This window comes from Sinocyclocheilus anshuiensis, unplaced genomic scaffold (assembly GCF_001515605.1).
Source record: "Sinocyclocheilus anshuiensis isolate Anshui unplaced genomic scaffold, SAMN03320099.WGS_v1.1 scaffold623, whole genome shotgun sequence".
Classification (NCBI taxonomy): Eukaryota; Metazoa; Chordata; class Actinopteri; order Cypriniformes; family Cyprinidae; genus Sinocyclocheilus; species Sinocyclocheilus anshuiensis.
The window spans coordinates 216,721-226,177 of NW_015548226.1; the positions used below are offsets into that span (position 1 = coordinate 216,721).

Genomic DNA, 9,457 nt, shown 5'->3' on the forward strand with positions numbered 1-9,457 from the left:
GAAGCGCAGGCTAATAACCGTGGGTCGTGTGAAGATGGTAAACCACAAAGCAGAAAATGTTTGACAGCTTAGTACAGCGAAACACAGTTTAACCTTCCACTAGACAGATCAGCTAATTAACAGCATCCACAACACACACAGACTATTGGGCCACAGCCATATTGAACAAGCTCCGGTGTGAAAGAATCACAGTCTCCCGGCAGGCAGAGAGGGCTTGTGTGATGAAGCGCTCTGATTGGCCGTTGCTATAACAATAGGGGAGGAGAGACAGCCAAGTGGGGGTGGAGACCCAGCATGATTATAAAATCCTTCAGAGAGACACATTTACTTCCTGTATGTGTTTATTTATTTATTTTTTTCTGTTATGTTTTCCCGCATCTCCTCCTGTCAGAAGGCTCTCTCATGAGCAGAAGCAGGAGGGAGCGCAGATAGGGACGCGAGACAAACGCCTGTGCCTCTCTCTACTGCATTCACGTGTGCAATGCATGCTGCAGACTAAATAAGACACCTCCAGTTTTGGATTATCTGTCTGCCGGTGCGCTGACTGCTGACTGCCTCCAGACTTGGAGGCCGCCCTCCTCCTTCTCTTTCTCCTCCCTTTCACACTGAAGGAAGAGTAGAGTAGAGACAGTCTACTGTTTGCCTCCTGCAGACTCCAGCCACTCCTGTGAGTATGCAACCGTGTCTGTGTTGTGACATGAACTGTTGTGAACTGACTTTATGACATGCTTGAGATGATGTTGACCGTGTTGTTATTTAGAAGCTGAAACTGTGTACATCTACATCTAGCATTGGAATAATGCCATAAAGGCTCTTTCCATTCAGGTTTCACTCATCTTTCTAAACCCACACGCTGACGCAATATATGCGGCTTCGGGGTCCCGCGTGTTCAGCGGCGTGGACTTTGATGTGCACATGATTCACGGCCGGGACTATACATTTGCGGAGAGCATCCTTTAAAGTGACACATTGCAATGTTTACATCACGCCTTCTTATTGCAGCCTATCTGACAGTAGGCACACCACTCGAACGCACAAATAGAGTCGGTCAATAACATTAGTGTGAAGCAGGACCAGTGTGAAGGCACACTAGGCGGCTGGCAGTGGCTCATTAGTGCAGAAAGGAGCTATTAATAAACGAGTCATGCATCTTGAAGTCAAACAGCCCACTCACTGGCTGTGGCCGCACTCTTAAAAACAAAGCCTACCAAGGCCGTTTTGGGCTCTTTGTAAAAGTAAAAAGTTGTCTGCAGATAAGTGTTTTGGTTTCTGGATCTTGAAAGCAACAGTATGTGATGGTTTCCCACAGAACGAGCGAGTAAAAGTTGTGCTGTTTGAAAAAGTCAACAGAGAAAGCAAGAATTCACAAGCAACTCTTCAGAGTAGAAGGTCTTGAAAAGCTCATGTGATCAGGGAGATGATCCAGTGAGGGCATGTGGAAAGACGCAAATCATGTTTATGTTTGCTTGAGGGAAGGTTACTTTTATTAAAATGTGAAAACAACTTTGGGACTGGCTACATGTTGCTCATGAGAAATCCACAGTAATTGCATTAAGCAGCAACTCTATCTCTAAAATGCTTTTGGAGAAATTAAATTTGAAATAAAATTCACAAATATAATGATTTTGATGCATAAGAGCGCAATGTTATATAGCTCAGATGATTTGGTCTTTGTAGCACTGAATGAGAAACATTTGAGTTTATGGTCACACTTTTTTAAAGTCCAGTGCTTGCCATCAACAAACCATTAATTACGACTTTTGCCTCAATAAACTCCTAATTAGCTGCTTATTAATAGTTAGTAAGGTAAGTTTAGGTATTGGGTATGATTAGGGATGTAGAATATGGTCATGCTTTATAAGTACTTATAAACAGCCAATATGTTAATAATAGGCATGCTAATAAGCAACTAGTTAATAGTGAGAATTGATCCCTATTCTAAAGATATTGACAGTAACTTGGCAAATTCGAGCATAGTTTGAACACAACTCAACAGTAACATGAGTGCACTGGAGAAAAATACGATAGCAAAAGTCTCTATTTCATCTCAAAACAAAACAATTGAGACATAAATAGGTTTTTATATGTGTGTGTTCCTTGCTATAATTGGAAAACCAGTGGAAACAATAATAGAAATGGTTATTTGTATTAGTTACTCATGCTGACCAGTCAGTCTCCTCGTAATTTGCTCCACAAACTTTATTCCATGTGTGGAAGATAACCTTCATTGAATAGACAGAGAGAATATGAGGACAAACCTGAGATGTGGTGAAGACAACGGCATTATGTAAGTTTATGAGTTCCTTAGGATGAGAATATGACAGATATTATCACCTCAGTCTAGACGGCCAGCATTTCCTCTCAAAGCTAAATTGTGTATTCAGGAGGAGCAATTGTGGTTTGTTGGTCTTCTAACTCAAGTTAATTTTCTTCCTCGGCTGTGAAGCAGAACTTCGAGAAGGCGATTGAAGATAATTGCGCAATTGGGCCTAGGAGAACAGCATCAAATGAGAGGTTTTATTGCTCGTTTGAGATAAATGGTGCCTGGCATATAGTGACGGCTGCAGTGACGCACAAAAATGTCCTAAGCAAAACATATCATATATCATGTGCTTGGATCCGGTGATGTTAATGGCTTGGTGTAAGGCAGCAAAGTATCAAAAGACAACAAAAGCTCCTTCAAGAATTTCCCTGTTGTTTGTATTCAAGCTGTGGTACGATTTCAGAGCCCTGTGATTATAAAGAAGTGCTCTTTGCCATTCTTCTCCGGCTTTGAAATGGAAATGACACAAAATTCCCTGTCTAGATAGAAATAACACATGGGGAGAATAAATATGCACAAACGCCGCCCTGTATTGTGCATGGTTCTTGTTAGTCAAAAGAGCTGCTGTGCTTTAATGGTGACAGGAAGATGAGAACGAGGTCGACCCAACATGGACACCAGGGTACAGGCCCGGGGCGGCGCGCAGCTCTCTGTTCAACCTCTTCACCATCTGCCCTCTCGCTATCTCTCGCCTCACTGGCATCAGTGCTCACGGTCCTGTGAACGAATAACCTCTGTTCACACTGCTAGCGAGCGCTTCTCAGTAACGTTTACACCACCGACGGATTTATCACACAAAACAAGATGCTGGATGTTGTCAATGAACTTACGCAATTTATGTCTGAAACTTTCACGAGTCTGCAACAGGGACGGGAGGAATGACCAAAATCTTAATCACAGTATAAGTCAATTTATACTATGGTATATAATAACAATGTAGATATTTTTGCATGAAAAAAGTTCATAAATAATAGTTAATAGTTAATAATAGTTAGTTAATAATTAATAGTTAATAAATTATGTCTTATTCTAAAGTTCCATCAAGTTCCAAATAAGAAAAAAAACTCATAAATAATAGTTAATCACAATCAACTGTGCCATTTATGAAGTATTTCAATCATTGTATTTTCAATCATGATTTAATCAATTTATATTTTAAATATCATATAACAATAATTATAATAATAATAACAATAACAAGTAAATACATTTTATTTAATATTATGTTAATTTTAAATGCTAAATATAATTTTTTAAAAATCTTAAATATACACTCTAAAAAATGCTGGGTTGTTTCAACCCAATGTTGGGTATATATTTATATTAATATAACTTATATGTTATATAAATATATTTAATATATATACATAACATATTTTTCTTAAATATATACATGCATGTGTGTGTATTACTGTGGGGACAGAGACCTTTGTGAAAATTTTTGTATTCTTCTCCTAATTCATATTGACAAATTATCCTAGTTTTTAGTTCACTAGGGAGTTCTTCTGAGGTTCCCATGTTGCTACTTTCCAGTAGAGAATCAAGGAGAAGCACAACTCCACTAATTATTTGGAACTTGAGGGATGCAAATCAAAACTTAACATTATTCATAACAAAAAATTATTCACAACAAATTAATAAATCACATTATTACATTTACATGCTTTTATCCAAATCGACTTACATATGAGGATAATGGAAGCAATCAAAATCAACAAAAGAGCAATGATACGCAAGTGTTACAACAAGTCTCAGTTAGCTTAACATTAACATTAAATAACAATTAAGTAAAAGTATAAACATTAAACAAATATTATAAAATGTATTGCTCTGTTTCTGATTGAATGAGCCATTGTTAAATACTGTTGCACAAATAGTGCTTGTGAGCACATAGAAATTTCTATATTAATATGGTAAGGTGCAATTTTGCTCAAAGACCAAACATAAGCATCTAAACTCTGAATACCATGTGGTACATATCCTCACACCACCCAGCCCTTGTTTGCCCTAATCAGCAAATTGCATGTTGATATGTAAGCTTAAGTACGTAAAGTCATGTGCAATTGAAATAATGAGTAATTAACATTCAGCTAATTACATTCACAGAGAGACACGTGCTCTATTGTAGTAATACAGTCAGTGTGCAAATTATATAATGACTTTCAGGGTGGAGTTATTAATTTTAAGTTTGTTGTATTTTGGTGCACCAAGCACAACTAGATAATCAGTGATCATTTTGATACTATACTTGTAAATATTATTTAAAAAAATTATTAAATGCTAAAAAACTGACTGATCTTAACAGCTGCAGATTGAAAAGGGTCAAAATTAAGTATTTACTATAATAGATGTATTTTACACATACAAAACCTTCTGTTTTGCCTTCTTTTGGGAGATTCAACCCTCTCCCTCTTTATAACTTGCACGCTGAATAGTCACTGAGAGAAAGAGTGAGAGAAAAAGAGAAACACTATTGATCTGCACAGACTAATTTTGCTGTTTAAAGTCTCTATAGGGCACTTATTGATTTACTAGAAATAACTTATTGGACTGAGTGCTTATTGATCGAACATCTGATGACATCACTATAACTCTGTGAGTGATTACAGGAGATTAATGGCCTGCTAACTAGACAAATAATTAGACCCTCATAATTTAACAGTTCTTTATTACACGGCATATGGCACAGAGAGACAAAGGTTGTGCGTTCAGTGTATTTTAATTACTATGGGCAAACGTAATTTATTGTGTGCTGTGTATTTTATCTCTGGCTATATATGCATATATAGTACATAAGCCTAACATGTCTGTCTGCAGATTGTCAGAGCTGCTATTGTTGCAGAATAAATACAACCGTTCTTCAAATAAAAGAAATGATCGAATGAATAGACTTAGAGTATTAATGGCATTTGCCAAGTCAAACATTGAAAAAAAAAAAAAAAACATCTAACCACCCCAGCAACTGTCTAGCAACACACTTAAAACCATCCAAACACCTTACCTTCACAATGATAAAAAAGACAAAAAATGTACTTAATGCACTTAAACCAGGAAGAATACCCTAGAAACTGCATGCAATAAACATCATTCAAAACTGAAGTGGTTTAGCAACACACACACAAAACACTCTCAAAAGCCTAGAACCATTTAAAATATCCTAACAACTGCTCAACAACAGACTAAAAACCACTTAGAACAGCCTAGCAACTGCAGCAAAACAAAAAACACTCAGAACATACTAGCAACTGCATAGCAACACAAAAACACTCAGAACAGACTAGCAACTGCATAGCAACACAAAAACCACGTAGAACAGCCTAGCAACTGCAGCAAAACAAAAAAACACTCAGAACATACTAGCAACTGCATAGCAACACAAAAAAACACTCAGAACAGACTAGCAACTGCATAGCAACACAAAAAACACTCAGAACAGACTAGAAACTGTAGCAACACAAAAAACACCCAGAACAGACAAGCTACTGCATAGCAACACAAAAAACACTTAGAACAGCCTAGCAACTGCATAGCAACACAAAACACACTCAGAACAGACTAGCAATTGTAGCAACACAAAAAACACTTAGAACAGCCTAGCAACTGCATAGCAACACAAAAAACACTCAGAACAGCCTAAGCCTGACAACTGCATAGCAACACAAAAAAACACTCAGAACAGACTAGCAACTGTAGCAACATAAAAAACACTTAGAACAGTCTAGCAACTGCATAGCAACACAAAAAAACACTCAGAACAGCCTAAGCCTAGCAACTGCATAGCAACACAAAAAACACTCAGAACAGCCTAAGCCTAGCAACTGCATAGCAACACAAAAAACACTCAGAACAGCCTAAGCCTAGCAACTGCATAGCAACACAAAAAACACTCAGAACAGCCTAAGCCTAGCAACTGCATAGCAACACAAAAAACACTCAGAACAGCCTAAGCCTAGCAACTGCATAGCAACACAAAAAAACACTCAGAACAGACTAGCAACTGCATAGCAACACAAAAAAACACTCAGAACAGACTAGCAACTGCATAGCAACACAAAAAAACACTCAGAACAGACTAGCAACTGCATAGCAACACAAAAAAACACTCAGAACAGACTAGCAACTGCATAGCAACACAAAAACACTCAGAACAGTCTAAGCCTAGCAACTGCATAGCAACACAAAAAAAACACCCAGAACAGCCTAGCAACTGCATAGCAATACTAAAACACTCAGAACAGCATAGCAACTGCATAGCAACACAAAACGCTCAGAACAGCATAGCAACTGCATAACAACACAAAAAACACTCAGAAAGGCTGTATAGCAACACAAAAACTCAGAACAGCCCAGCAACTGCATAGCAACACACAAAAAAAATAAAACTCAGAACAGCACAGCAACTGCATAGCAACACAAAAACACTCAGATCAGCTGCATAGCAACACAAAAACTCAGAACAGCCTAGCAACTGCATAGCAACACAAAAAACCCTCAGATCAGCTGCATAGCAACACAAAAACTCAGAACAGCCTAGCAACTGCATAGCAACACAAAAAACCCTCAGATCAGCTGCATAGCAACACACAAACTCAGAACAGCCTAGGAACTGCATAGAAACACAAGAAACACTCAGAACAGCCTAGCAATTATAACTACTCCGAACAGCTTAGCATTAAGAGCATTAAGCAGCACTCACACAAATGCATTCATCTAGTTCGCTCAGTGTTTGACACATGGTGAACAGCTAGTCACAAAGGTTTAGCCTAGCTTAGACAAATTGTTAATCAAGATTTGGCTTCAGCTTTCATGGAACTTGATCATATCCCACATCTTAGAACTGTAGTTTTGACAAGGCTTTACATTTTAATTTCATATATGATTTCAATAATTACCCCATTTCTTTGCATCTGAAGGCAAGTAAAGTTATTTAAAGTGACCCCTGGATTGTGGAATGACTCATATTCACAAAGGGGTGACACATAAGACCTATAATAATAGACAAACACTACAAGTTAGTCACTGTAAAGTCCCCCATGTGTTGCATGTGTCGGTTTGTGGTCATTTACGGCCAACTTCCCCTGTTCAATCCTTTTATTTTGGCATTTTAAAGAAAAACAAACTGTTCTCAGATCAGTCCTATCTCTGTGAATATCAGGGTGAGGATGTGCCACCCACAGTGCAAACAGAGCTAGTCACCCAGCAGCTCTGAGGAGGTTAGTCTGTCAACACACTTTTATTTCTATAAATCATCGCTCGTTGGGGCCATTTATGGGTCATAACTTCTGTGCAGCCTCTAGCAAACCAGCATGGGACGGGTTCCTTCGACACAACACACACTGACGTTAAATCCTGCACAGAAAACCCTATTTCACAGGTGGCTAGTCATTTAGCTGTATAGCTTTATTTTCTGTGCTGTTGCTTATACAGACTATGTCCAGTAATGACTTACTAATTTTTTAGTTGCGGTCATATAGAAAAGAAAAATCACAAATTTGAGCAAGAGGTGTCAAACTCATTTTAGGTTGAGGGACAGATTAGGTTGAGGACCTTTAGTTTTGTTTAGTTTGCTAACAATTATGCTAATATTAGTCTCAGCCTCAGATGTCATGCTCACGAACCATTGGCTGAACGTCTGATGCATATCACACACAAAATTGGAAACACTTCAGGTGTTCGAAACTTGTTGTCATCTGATTGGTTGATTTCTGCAGGATTTCCGGAAGATGTGTGTCGCGTTCTTTAACGTTCTGCCTGGAAACAAAGATGCTTTGGCGCCAAACCCCCTCATGGAGGAAGAAAGCTGTCATGTTTACAACTGTGACATTGACTACGTTTACATGGACATCAGTAATCTAATTATTTACCTTATTCTAAATAAGCCATTATTATGATTATGGTGTTAACATGTTGCTTTTAGAATATTCCTTTCATGTTCCCGTTTTACATGTTATAGTAAATAGTTTGATTAATGGCACACGTCATTACGTCCCCACGTGACGCCATCCGACGTCCCCTCTGGAATTTCACGTAAAATTAAAAATCGCACCATAACAAAGACGAACTATATGTTTATATGTGAAATTCTGGAGGGGATGTCAGATGGCGTTGCGTCGTAACGTAATGACGTGTGCCATTAATCAATCTATGTACTATAACATGTAAAATGGGAACATGAAAGGAATATTCTAAAAGCAACATGTAAATACCTTAATCATAATATTGTCTTATTCAGAATAAGGTAAATAATCAGATTACTGATGTCCATGTAAACGTAGTCAATGATCGCTTATTAGTATTCATTACAAAAAATATGTAAAGTTCGCAGCATAGACTCACCAGTCTGTTATTGTGGGGACATTTTCACGCCCCTAAGCATGACGCGGCACAAAACAAAACGTGATTGGTTGCTTTACCTGTCAGTCATATGGCCTTATATGGGGTCATATGGGGCAGGCCTTAGCCATTCAAAGCAGCCAAAGTTCCCAGACCTTCTGCCGTCAGTCTGAAGGTCTGGCTACGAGAGACTACGTTAATATTAACCATACAAACAACAATATAACTTACAGGAAAACAAGGAAAACTTTTTTTTTTTAACCTAAAGATGATGCTAGGGTATTTTAGGGGTGCGTGATATTGGCAAAAAAAAAAAAAAGTTGTCAATATTTTATTTATTTGTTTGTTTGATAATGATAATTACACCAAATTTTGCAAAGTGTGTTTTTGAGATAGTAAGCCTGTCATGGATAAATAAATATAGAGTATATAACTTGTATAATTATACAGCATATACATGTCTCTAATAGTTTCAGAAGACAAAAGTCATTGAAAAAACTCAAAACATCTCATCAAATTTTTGCAACACAAAATTAGCTTAATCCACAAAATTAATATAATGAATATAATATAGTATAACAAAATACAATATAAAAAAATATGATTGTTATTATATTATATATATTTTAATTACTACATTATAATAACATACAATATTATATATATATATATTATTTTTTTGTTATTAATATATTATAATAAAATATATCATACAATAATCATACGTCTCCTATAGTTTTAGAAGTGATCAAAAGTCTCAATATAACAAATATCTACTATAAAATTTTTCCAAGATACAAT

General features: G+C 37.1%; 1 protein-coding gene across 1 annotated transcript in view; it reads left to right on the plus strand.

Annotated features, from left to right (window-relative positions):
• The first annotated feature begins 314 nt into the window (after positions 1-314).
• Positions 315-9,457, plus strand: part of LOC107654374 (cyclin-dependent kinase 18-like) — an 85,289-nt gene continuing 76,146 nt past the window's right edge. The window contains exon 1 of the mRNA XM_016441417.1: positions 315-667. The gene's annotated coding sequence lies outside the window, so the exon portion shown is untranslated. The remainder of the gene's footprint in view (positions 668-9,457) is intronic.